This window comes from Haliaeetus albicilla, chromosome 24 (assembly GCF_947461875.1).
Source record: "Haliaeetus albicilla chromosome 24, bHalAlb1.1, whole genome shotgun sequence".
In the NCBI taxonomy this organism is placed as follows: domain Eukaryota; kingdom Metazoa; phylum Chordata; class Aves; order Accipitriformes; family Accipitridae; genus Haliaeetus; species Haliaeetus albicilla.
Window position 1 is genome coordinate 2,183,149 of NC_091506.1, and position 12,851 is coordinate 2,195,999.

The 12,851-nt window shown below is 49.2% G+C and overlaps 1 long non-coding RNA gene across 2 annotated transcripts; it reads right to left on the bottom strand.

Annotated features, from left to right (window-relative positions):
• Positions 1-6,752: 6,752 nt before the first annotated feature.
• On the bottom strand, positions 6,753-12,462 carry LOC138690826 (uncharacterized). Of its 2 annotated transcripts, XR_011329629.1 has the most exons (4): positions 10,835-12,462; positions 10,639-10,755; positions 9,868-9,904; positions 6,753-9,258 (listed from the first exon to the last, which is right to left on the bottom strand). It is a non-coding gene; the product is annotated as an uncharacterized lncRNA (long non-coding RNA). The 2 variants fall into 2 exon arrangements; XR_011329628.1 differs by having other exon boundaries at positions 9,663-9,904; positions 10,639-12,462.
• Positions 12,463-12,851: the final 389 nt, after the last annotated feature.

A 12,851-nucleotide genomic window follows, 5' to 3' on the forward strand; every position in this document is an offset into this window, starting at 1 on the left:
GGGCGGGGCGTCTGCCGCCAGCCCTCGGCCTCCGCCATCTTGGGCGGGGGCGGGTGTCTGCTCACACACGCTCAGCGCCGCCATCTTGGGCGGGAGGGTGTCCAGGCCCTTCAGGGCTGCCCAATTCGACGCCCCAACTCCCTTCTGGCTCGCCGTTCTGGCTGCCGGTGGCCCCCCGGCGGCCGTGCTGCGCTCCCAGCCCTCGTCCCCTGACCCGTCCCCAGCTTCCTGCTCCGCCTGGCCTGACAAGTGCCCTCAGCTGCCCGCTGAGGCCCTCAGAGCCACCCAGCAGGGTGGAGAGCGGCACCCCGCCGAGGCTGCGTGGTGATTTGAAGCTCCAGTTACAAAAGATGTGGATCGTGGGGGCTTTTCTTTGGTGCAGCCTGCAGTTTAACTTTAGTCTCTCGAGTTGGCCACCTGAGAGCTTCTGTTTTGTCCACTGAACCACTGAGCTGCAGCCTGCCTTGCGGGCAAATCCTGGGCTTGCCGAGGACTAGGGATTAAGAAACACTAACCATAATATTTTCACGTGACAAATGCAGAGTACTTTCTAAGCAAGTGAAATACCTCATAAAAACTGTGTGTGTGCTCTTAGAACTTCCAAAAGCTAAGGGTCAGCCCACACAACCTCGTTGTTCTCCGTTACTCTCACATGACCAGCCAGTCTCTAGAAGTTTCTGCCAGGAATCCATGCATTTTGCATGGACTTTTTCAGGTGATTTACTGTGGACCTTGCTGCTGTGCCAGTCAGGTAGCTGTAAGTGGTTATTTTCATTCCCAGCCAAGTTAAGCCTAGTTCTGTACAGTAAAGCCAATAGCAGGAGATTAGAAATCCCCCAACTTCAAAGAACAGCAGAATGAGAAAGCAAACGTTGGCATGCTTTTTAAAAGGAAAGGGGACCGAGGTGATACAGATTTACAAGCTCTAGACATCATTTACATAATAAATTCCACAGCTTCTCTAAACATCTGTCCTCCAGAGGGACACCGCTGAGGATCCCAATGTTTGTATCGTTCACAAATTGTGTAGCTCCAGCTCTCCAGGTAGTTCAGCGGTGACTTCTGCAGTGTGAGGCCAAGGCAGGAGGGACATGAGCTGAGCAAATGAAGATGTAGCTGAAAAAAAAATTGCGAGTCGTCTGCAAGATGCCCAAGGAATAAGAATATTTTCCGTTCTCCTGAAGTACAATCTTTTTCTTCAGGATTTCTTCTGACATTGCAGAAAAATGTTTATGATTCAAATTAAGAGATATTAATGGATATTAAATAGGATTTGTTGGTTGTCAACAGGTTGGAAAACACCTACCGTTTTGCACTTGGCTGCAATGGTTCTCAAAATATTTTACAAATACAAAGGACCTAAGCCACTGGCTGAAGAGTGGAAACAGAGTCAAGGCTCTCTGCCATGCTTCATTAGCTTGCTGTGCTTCATTAATTCTGCAGCATTTTTCAGGGCATCAGGATTAGGCTTAGGATGATTTTCCTCCCTAGTGAGAGCTGAAGCGCAAAGTAACCCTGGCAAAGCTAGAAACTTTCTGCCTCCAGACACTCACTGGCTCCATGGCTGTTGGGGACCCGCAGCCCCAGCCACGCAGCCTCCGTAAACCCGAAGGTCTCACCCAACGCAGGCAGGAGGCTGCTTTTCCCCACCCCAGCACCGCGCTGGCAGAGGAAGGACCAGCACAGGCTGGGCTCCATTCCCCCCATCGCCCCTGGCCGAGCTACCTGGTTACGGACATCCCGGCTCCGAGGGGAGCAGGGAAAGCAGGTTAAGTAGTTTTATGGTGGGTGAATAATGAATAGAGAGGGTCCAAGCAGTTCAGACGGTGCAGAAGAGCACACAAGGAAGCAGTACGATTAGTACCTGGGCATTTTGGCATTGTTTGGCATTGCTCCTATTTGCAAAGAGCAGCAAATACAGCACCAGGTATGACCCAGTACCCCCAGAAGCTAACAGACCTTTTCCTTTTTTTCAGAGAAATGCTACAGCTTAGCTAGCCTAGTCCCTGGCTAACAAAAGTCACATATAGGAACTGCTTTTAAACACGGGCGGGCCTTGATGTAATGTATGCAGCTGGCAAACAGCCTTTCTACTCCTGGATGAAGAGAGCAGCGGTGTGTGCAGCCCATGAATTTGGGGCAGCCAAGCGCTGCACGCACCGCCCTCCCCAGGCACCCCTGCAGCAGCACGGCTCCGCTCTCCCCTCTAGTGCCTCAAGACCACAGTTCGCCCCAAACACGCGAGAATAACACATTTAATAGCTGAGACCAACCATATTTCGAGGTAGAATCAGCCCGTTGCAGAGGTGTGGTTCCAGCGTGGTTTGCCTCCACGTGCCTTTGCAGGCTTTCCTCTGGTTTGCACTCCTACATTGCCACCATTAATGAGGTAAATGTAGCCATAATACTTGCACATCACAAGTGTGGATTTTAGCATGGGCATATGTAAGAGGACAGATAAAACATGCAGGAAACATATTAGTGTATCCCAGTACAGTCATCACTAATCATCATTATCAACACAGGTCTCATCTGAAAAGACACGGAGCGCCCTGAGCTCATACTGGAGTGCAGGGCACTAATCAGCTTGCTGCAGGGGGCAAAATAATGGGTTGTTGTTTATATTTCATTCCTCGTCTGAGGACCTGGCAGCCCTTAATATTCTTTATTAATTGTTTGTTACACAATTGCACAGGAGAATAATATCTCCAGAAGTCCCTTTCTGACTGTGGTTTGCACTTCTATACATTCAAAATTTCACGGAAGGTTGAAGCTACGCTAAGGCACTCAGATTACAAGAGCCAGCTAAGAGCTGGTCTGCGTGGTCAGTTGCTTCTGCATGTCCATCATTATTTCAGAAATAAAAGCTTCCTGAGGTATATGTCATAGCTCACTGCAAACAGATGTGGAACAGGCAACAGCACATCTTATACAGCAGTCATGTTTTCCATGAAATGATAAGTGAATATTTTACTCCTGGGAGCAAATCCAATTTGCTAATTCACCCACTGGAACAAAATAGTGCGAGAGCACTTTTATAGCTGAAAACAACATGATGCCCCCTCTCCCTGTATTGCAGAGATATCACCGACACTTTACATGGGCTGCAAATTCTGTGCAGAGGAAGTCTCTTCTCATCTGTAGCGTGTTTTCAGGCAACAGACTTGTGATTTACTATCAGCTGCTTCCAGAGCCAGCAAATGGGGATGCTGTGTCTGTTCTCTCAAGCCTGGTGAAGTTGCAGAGTATTTCAGGTTCTCATATGTCTGTGTTTGAACACCATGAATATTTTGCCCAGTAAAATCCTGCTATAATGTGTAGCGTAACAAAAGCTGTGTAATGATAAAATTTGTTACATCATGTTAATAGTATGTTCTTGGCATTCACCTCAAATTATGGGACTCTCCAGAATGCCCTTCACTATGTTCAGAAAGACAGCACTGAGCACTAACCTGGGTACATAATTCTGTTGACTGTTCCACACAGGGTTTCTCAGGCTGTTAGATTTCGACTCTGCTTCCCATTTCCACCGTCAGCTGTCTGCATAAGCACCCTGGGAATCTTTGCACTCATTAGTGCGGCAGTGCAGAGCACTCACAACAACGCAATTACTGATGCCATGGCTTGCAGGATATTTCTGGCATCTGAGGAGGACCAGTCTACAGATGGCCGTATCAGAAGAAGAGAGCACATAAAAACGGGATCAGATCATCACTTTCTGTGTCTAGGCATTTCCTGGAAATTCTCTGTGGGTTGGAGGTTGCACAACACAAGAGGAGAATCACTGGATTCACCCAGTGATACAATATATCATTCCAAATATAGTTTTAATAGGTACACTCTTTGGCATTTATTTAAATTACAAATTACTTAAATTACCAAAGTCTGTAATAATATGAAATTACATATTGCTGTGTCCTCAGATGAAACATAAAAGTTCATAATGTTTGGATAATGAAGAAAAAATACTCTGTTACTGCTACAAAGTAGAAAAGCTTCAGATTTTTCCATGCTCGTTCAAGAAAACATTGACATCACAAAAGGTAATAGGGTGTATTTAATCAGCATTGTACAGTGCTAAATCAGTGCTGACCAGGAGGAGAGGGGTATAGGGGGGTGTGAGCTATGTTTGTCGTTGGGATCCTGCGACCCAATGCTACATGCTGCATCTGGGACACCTGCAAAGGGTTCTCCTCCATGACTGCCAGAAGAAAAGTTTCTAAAGCACACTGCATTGTTTTTCTAAGCCATTGCATTAAGAAAAGGGGGGGGAAATCTACTCATCAGACTAGTGTCAAACAGGTGTGAAAAAGCAACTAGAATGAGATTGGTATGAAACCACTGGGACTGCATACTAGGGCACAATAGTCTGGCATCAGCTATGCCAGCCACATCAGGAGGATCCACACCACCCTGGCTGGCCCTTTATCTGCTTGGCAGCCCCCCTGACCTTGGGAGAGCGGTACTAATTGCTTTCTCTCTGCAGGGTGTTACGCAGGAGCAATGGTAAATACTGCACGCAGAGAAAAAAAAAAAAAACGTTTCTATCCTTCTCGGCTGCACGGCATGCTGTGGAGCGTTCATGGAAGGTGCCTGCCATCAAATGCCACTACTCTGCAGCACTGAAATTAGAAATTTCCCAGCTCCCCAGTGGCAGGGAAGGCGGCTGTGCATGTGCTCTTCCACCCCAAAACATGGCTTTCCTTTGTATCCATAAAAAGCCAACTTACACTCCTTCCAATTAAGCTGTGATATGAACTGCACTTTGAAAGTTCTTAATCCATTTTATGGTTCATTAACTCAGAAAATTTCATACCCATGGTTAGCCGTATCAAAGAGGATGGAATGCCTGGCACCAATTAGTTCTAATAATGAGCTAAATTGTGCACAGATTTCTGAGTCTCTCATTAGTATGAGAAAATAGGACAGCTCCTCTCAAAATATCTTACCGGACGTTTCTTTAATTTGTCTTTGGCTAAAGACTACTCCCACTAGCTGATGCAGACAAAGAAACTAATTGATTTGATGAGTTGCAGAAGCCTGCTGTGTGGCACTTTCCCCTGCTGCTGAGCAAGGAACCATGGCAAAATAATAGTGTCGATATTGCTCCGAGATTTTGCATTTCTGCTAGTTCACGTTTTTACTTCAAGGAGGCAAATACATGTCCTGTTTGTGTCATCAGTTCGCTCCTTCTTTCAAGAAGGATTGAGCCGGCCATTTGTAAAATGTCTTAGAAACTGTGGGTGCCTTCCAGGTCAGGCATCCTCCCTTGTCGAGGGAGGAAGAAGCTCTCTGAGCTGGGGAAGCTAAGGAGGACCTGTGCGCACAAACTGGCCCTGGCTGGGAGCCTGGCTCTGCAGCACCGGCAGGTGGGGGCTATTTCCAGCTCTGCATTTTCAAGTCCCACTTAAAATATTATCAAAAGAAACAAAGGCAGATGATAGCATGTATGAGATATGTGTCATCCTTATGTTACAAATGCTTAAAGGAAGGGATAAGGTTAGCGGTCACCTCTAAAGAGACGGACGTTAAAGTAACTGATGGTTCCTAAGTCTACCGCACAGCCTGTAACACTGTCTTCCCATAGTTTTACTCAGGGCTTGCTCTTTTGCAAGACTTTTTGGTACTGCTGCAGTATAAATACTCACTAAAAACCTGAAGAAGTGAAGGAAGGATTTCACTATGTCTTCCCCACAGCTTTCCTGAAAAAGAAACAAGTCTCTTGTGCTATTATTGCTTGAGCTAAACCAGAAATATTCCTTTGCCATTAAGAGGGAGACACGCCTTAAGAACTAAAACATAACTCTTATTTTCTTAGAGACGTTTGCATGCTGCTAGGATGCCTTTCAGTCCTGCCTCTTTTCTTTAGCCCAGGACAGCATAAAGTCTCCAAGGCACTGGGGAGGAGAGAGACAGAAGGGGAGGGAGGTGCCAGTGAGGGAAGCACAGCCCTACTTCCCCAGGGACCCTGGGGCTGCAGGCAGCGGCGTGACTCCTGACGTGAGCAGAAGTATCTGATTTCCCAGTGTCTTGCTTGTTTTTCTGAGAGACAGACTGGTATGTCAGAGGGGTGCTTGCTTGGACCCTAGGTTTTCCAAATCTCTAGGAGGACTGCCTATAGGTGAAAATCTGCAGGCTGTCATGCCACTGAGATGACCTGGTGTCAGGTTTGTTGGGAGGCATTACCTTTCATGCACATCCTTTACCTTCTAGTAGTCTAGCAGACTGGAAACGTGGCAGCTACGAGGCTGGCAAGCTGTAAGATTTTCTGTCACTGACAGTGAAAATATAAATGATCTGCGTCGTTTTAGCACTTTGATTTGGTAGATGCTGGCAAACACTTTGCAGTGTGAGCTGCTGCATGCAAGTGATGACCTTCAGGAATGCTGGCGTCTCCCCGTGGCGAAACAGCAGGAGCATGAATCAGCAGAAGGGAGCGGGGAAAAAATGATGGTTAAAAAAGAGCCTGCTGTTAGCAGTAAGTTAAAAAAAAGTTTCCTCCTGGTCCTCCAGTCAGATTTATTAGCAGAGACCTTGGCACCTGCACAGACCCCTGCGCAAAAGCCAGGCCCATGCTTGCAGATTTATTGCACAGTCAGGGCCTTCGCCAGCTCAGTCACCGCATTTCACCCTTTCTGTAATTTAGATTTTAAATCCAAAAAGAAACAAAACCATTCTTCCAGTGTTAAGTCTAAGCACAAACAGTCTCCGAGTGAGCCTCTGCAAGAAGGGCGTAGAGCCCTGAACCTCCAGCTCTGTGCAGACACGTGTACTACCAAATTTAGAGGGAGCCAGCACCAAGGGGAAGCCCAAAGAAGCAACCTCGCAGAGGTTCTCGGTTAGGCTGAGCCATGAGCCACCCACCCAGGCACCATGCCCACGGAGACACGGCAGCACCACGCAGATGGGGCCATGGTGGCAAGCCGCTGCTGCTGCCACAGTCACCCGCCCTGCTTGGGGCTACCACGAGCCCTGCGTCCCACCCCGCCTGGGCTGGCAGAGGGGAAAAACGAGGTCCCACAGCAGTGCTCGGGATAGAGGAGCCACCTGCCCTCACAGCCTGGTGGGAGAGGGTGCCAGGCCCAGGGGAGCTGCCCTTACGCCAAAGTGCCTCCATGCAGCCATGCCTAGAAATGAAACCTGCTCCCTGCCGCTGCTCGGTGCATCTCTCGCTGCTGTTTCCCCCGAGCGCCGGCTGCCTTCGCCGCTGACACGCCGCTCTGTGCCCGACAGCTGCCGGTGTCTGCCTTCCCGGCGTGGAGGACAAGAGGTGACCCACTAGGATGGGCCAGGGGAGGCATTTTCTCCAACCTCCGAAGTAGGGCTCCCTACCAGCTGCTTGGCAAGAAACCACAGACAGCTCTGCAGCACCCTTCCTGACAAATTTAGGTGCCTACGGTTCAGGTTTCCTTATATATTTCAGTCCCACCAAGGTGTTTTGCACCTCAGTACCCATCAGCCACGGCCCCTCGGCACCACCTGGGCTACGAAGCAGCTTTGAATCCAGCATCAAAGCACTGTCTTTGTCTGTGCAATTCTGCTTAGCTACACTCACTATTTTCTGCCTGCTGTCAGAGCCTGCCATGTAGTCAGGACATGCCTGACCCATGGTGTCACCCAGCGCGGTGTCCCAGACCCCTGAGCGGGTCCATCCTACGGGGACGCCCAGTGCCCACCTTCTCTCCGTCCATCTCCCCTCTTGCTGACCAGCGGCGGTGCATATTTGCCAGCAGCCGGCATCACTGCCCCTGCCCCACTCGCCCATTCCCGTGACGGGGAGTGGGATTATGCCTGGCACAAATAAGACGTGGTCCCTATTTCCACAGAGGGCCTGATCGTCCCCGACAAGAGCCCTCTCATCGCGGCCAGCAGCGGACGAACCCCCAGCTACAGATGAGGCTGGCTGCCCGCAACGTCCCCTGCGGACCCCAGGGCACCAGGGCTCATTTGCTTTCTTTACACATTTATTTTCTTTTTTTCTCACCCCAGTTTTCTCCCTGGCCGGCGGGTGTTCTTCTGCCTTTGCTTGGATGTTCCAGCAGAGGGGGATGCAACCTCACCAAAACTGTCCTCCTCACCCAAAGCCTTCAAACATGCCCTCACCTTCATCCCCACCCTCACCTTCATCCTTGCCCTCACCCAGGGCTGGGCTCCCTGCACAGCATGGCCCCCCTGGCCCGGCAGTGCTGGCACCCACACCCCAGCACTCCCCGGGCACATGGGCACCGTGAGGTCCAGCAAATCTTCTTTTATTGCACATAATAAATCCAAAGCAAGGGGTTTGATCTACAGTAAGCTGTTAACGAGAGATGAATGGACACAAACAGTGACGTGATGTTCATGTGTCAGCCCCGACCTCCACGGCGTGAACATCTTTGAGGTTTTTTTCTCCAGTGTTGTCACGGACAAGGGGGGAGATAATCCTGGGAACTGGGTGTCACTGTGAAACGAGGGAAACAGAGGGATGTTTATTCCCAGCCACAGTGGCCGTATAATGTACAGCAGGCCAGAAGGACAAGACGATCTCATTTAATGCTTTTTAATCAGTGATATTCAAAGTCCTTCACAAAGCGTCGTGCAGTCAGGGAAGCTGAGGCAAAGATGGGAGATGCGACATGCCCAAAGGTAGCAGGCAGCCAGTCAGGCACAGATCCCAGGTGTTGGGAGCTGTAGTTTCACTTGCGGGCTGCAGACCAGATACTATGAAGTGATGCGCAAGGAGGTGTGAGTTTTTGCTCAGGTATCACTCTCTGCTGCGGTCCTACAGCATCGGCATGGAGAAGCTGCCCGCACTCTTGCCTTGCAGTGAGGGAGTGGCCGACATCTGCCCAGTGGAGGAAGAAGCAACACATCTACAGGTACAACACGACCAAGTCAGTTGAGCTGCACTGATTTACACCAGCCAAATACTCGACTCATTGCCTCAGCACCTAGTCAGAGTCCAAAACTGAACAGGAGGAACTTTACGTATGTCAATGCTGAAACCATTTCTTGATCAGGTGCAGAGGAGCAGAAGGGAGCACCCAGCCCACTCTGCAGTCTCTCTTGCATTGGATTCTGTGTGATCTGGTTGTCTTTATTGTCCTTTATCGTCTCCACTGGAAGTTATGTTCCCCATTGGCATCTCATGGAGCACAGTCATCTCAGGAAGCTGGGCACCTCGCACACCATCATGTCAGAGAGCTGTGCTCCAAGGTTATTTCCTATCAAATTCTCCTTCTTCCAGCCATCCAGTTATTTTCTCTTTGGCTAAATCACCTGAAAATAGAAATAGTCTGCAGCCATCCTAGTTCTTCCTGCTCTATATGCACGAGCAGGAAAGGGAATTTAGGATTTTACTTTAATGCCATACACAAAAGCCTGCTGGAGAGCATCACTCTGATTAGCTCTTATGCTACAACCAAGAAAACAAAAAAGAATAAAAATAAGGGAGAGCCCAGCATGTGGCTTCTGTGCCTTGCTGCTTCAAGGCTCCTCAGAAAATCTTCCTGGTTGCTCAGGGCCCTCATCAACGGCATATTCGTGAATATCCCAATAATCGGTTGGTTTTTATCCGCTTTTAATAATGAGTAAAAGAAGGGCAGGAGCAATGTAATGGTTTGCTCACTAGCACATCAGAAAACTTTGACTCCATTTGGCAATAAACCAGCCCAGTGCCTAACCTTGAGGCCTCCCCTTCGCTCGGTCATTGCTATTGCAGGCAGGTAAACACCTCCAATGTCTCAACATGCAGTACAGGGCATAACACAGCCGTAACAGCTTCATAGCTGCAAACAATGCATCCCAGCTCATGGAAGCCTGAGATGGAAAAATTTGATTTAGATCTGGGAATTAAATTAGCAAAGGGATGAAAAAGAAGAAAAATACCTCACATCCAAGCACGCATCTTTGGCAGAATTCATCGCTGGAAAAAAAATGTTAGGATGTAAATTTTGCAGATAGCTCTGATGCATGACGGACTGGACCGAACTCCGTGTTCTAAACTCCCTGAACTTTGAGGATTTGATGCAGATCCAGATTTAAAATTTCCATTGGGGCTTTTCTCACTAAACCCAGAAGGATCTAGTTTCTCTACAGAGGCTGTACCAGATATTAATTTGCCCCTTCTCCCTCTGTGTACTGTCCATCCCCCTCTTTACCCTTCTGCAGTTTATGTGAGTCTTGACATAAGGCACTTACAAACCAAGTGATGATCTTGGTTCTCCCTAGATGCAGGGCACTCTGGTTTCTGAAAAACTGGGCTACAGAATTTGGTGCGGGTATCTGCATATGGATTTTTAAAATAAACTTAATCCCAGATAAAGCTCATGCAAAGCTGTGGGCACTCAGAAATCATGTTTAAAAACACGGGAACATAGGAGAGACAGAATGCAAACGATGCACCTCTTCTTCCCATCCCGCTAGGCGAGCACCAGTCATGAGACTCACACAGCTTAAATCCTACTGTTACGCTTTCCCACCAGACAAATCCTACTTTATTAAAGTGCAAGGGAATTAGCCAAACTGCCTGTTTCCTTCACGCTATAGTATATATAAGCAACCTAATCCATACGCCAAAGCTCCCACCGCCCTTGAAACCCCTCAGCTGGGATTTCCCATCAGCAGCTCGCCGTCTCCCTCCTGTCAGCTCGCAATTACCTTTCCCTTCTGGGGCACGGGAAGGAGAAAAACGCGTGGGCGCCTGCCAAAACGCATCCCTGCGGCTCTCCTTCCACGGCGTCTGGGTGACCCCCACCTGAAGGAGAAATGCACAGCCTGGGTGCCGGGTCAAGGAGTTAGACGCCAGACTAATTAGCGCTCAGCTTTGCTAGTTAAAAAGGCTCATTTGGCTGACCTGACCAAATTCTTCCCGTTGTTTCGGTCTACCCCATCACTGCTGGGTCTGATCAGCTGCCCGGGGAGGGGGGGGATTCGGCTGATCAGATGGGGAGGGATCCCAGTCCCGCTGCCTGACCTGCCCTTCACCCCCGCCTGGCAGGGGCAGCCCAAAACTCTGATGAAAGAGAAAGGAAGTGCGAGTCAGTGTGAAGACGGCATTTCATTTACATGAGATAAGCGCCTTCATGTAGCAACTAGAAATCAAGGATAATTGGCGTGGTTGGGAGACTGGTGTCTTTTGTTACACAAGGCGTAATGGGCCTCTTCGGAGGAATCAGAAACCAGCGTTCCTGTGAGTGAATACTGCAGCCTGGAACAGCGATGTGCTACATCCTATTTCTCAGGAAGGAGGAAGGAAGGAAGGACACGTGAAAAGAAAAATAGCAGTAAATGATCCCGCTTCATCTTTTTTTTTCCTGTAACTCTTCTGGCCTTACAAACAGGAACTTCATTTTAAACTAAAAATAAAGCATGATGCCTATTTCACAGTTGCAGATGGGTGTTTCCAACTGCGCTGCTAGGTTTCAGCCCCTTTCTATATGCAGCCTGAGCAAGGCATGGTAGGAAAGTGCCTCGCTTTGCATTTGCTATATTTACATTTCATCAGTTATCAGGAGAACAGGATGTCCCAGGGGATCTGAAATAGGATACACCGCGCTCTTCATCTCCTGGTCAGTTCAGCCACAGGCCAGGTCTGTATGACTGATACTGTTTGCTTGTCTGCCCATGGCTCCGGTACCGCCGGCGGTGCCCGGGCGGGTGTTATCCATCCCCAGCCCGGCTGGCACGCAGGCCAAGCTGCTCTGGCATCCGCGGCCTTCCTCCAGACCAAGTCTGACACGTGTGGCTGAGGCAGAGGAGAGCTGGCGGGGGGAGAGTGGAAAGCTCCTATTTCTCTTTCTGCCACACCTTTTTTTTTTTTGCAAGGGCAGAGGAGATTTATTCTGCCCTCCACAAAATCAAGTCTGTGTTTTCCCTCTACACTTTGCCTTTCATACTAAATCCCCAGCAGCCATCAGGAGCATTTCAGTATGGGGTGATGGAGTGCAAGCAAACCATTTCCCAGGCGGAGCAGTGCCGGGGCATGAGCAGTACCCCCGGCACGGCTTCCCACAGGAGGTCTCGCAGGGGTGCAAAGTGCAGTCAGAGAGGGTGGGTGGGCAGACTGAGGGGGTCGATACCCAGTTCTCTGCTGGAGAGGTTACACCTGGCATTACAGATCCTGCAAGGCAAGGAGCCGTCTCCCTCGGAAGCACGTTGGATGCCCTGCCTTCCTTACCACCTTGGATTTAATTGTCTTTCTCACACGTTGGGCGTAGCTGCCAAGTATTGTGCCTTCTGTACATCACTCCACCTTGATTTCAAACCACTTCAGCTTGTGTTTGGGAGTGGTTTCCAAGCATTCAGCTCACCCATATCTTATCCACACTGGTTTCCTTTATGAGCTGCACCCACTACAGGTCCAGAGCTTTAAATGCAAACCCAAACAAATATGTGGTAGTGCTTCCCATTCCCACTGGGCTGGCCTGGAGTGGGAGTAGAGTGAGTCAGGAGTACCATAAAGGAAAGTGAAATAGATCCACCCTGAGCAGATGATAGGATCAGGGCAGATTAGTAGCCTTGGATCAGATTCAAGGGTCAGCATAAATCTTTAATCTTTGCAAAGTCCTAGAGACTCCCTCCCCTACACTCTGTCTCACATGCATACACACCAGGCATGACTAAACAGCTCTCTGCGGGGATGGCAGACACTTCAGAAACTCCCGGCTGGTTTTGGTTTGCAAAATAAAACAATAAAGCTGCTTTCTGTTCTGTAAACGTGAGAACTTCCCTATGCAGGCAGATTGCAACTGATGCAAGCCCTGCTCTCGACATGCTGCCCGGGGACCAGTGCCACACTGCGGTCACCGGTCCTGCCAGCAACCGGGGGCTTTTTGCCGACAGGTCCCCTCCGGTTTGCTCCGATCTCATGG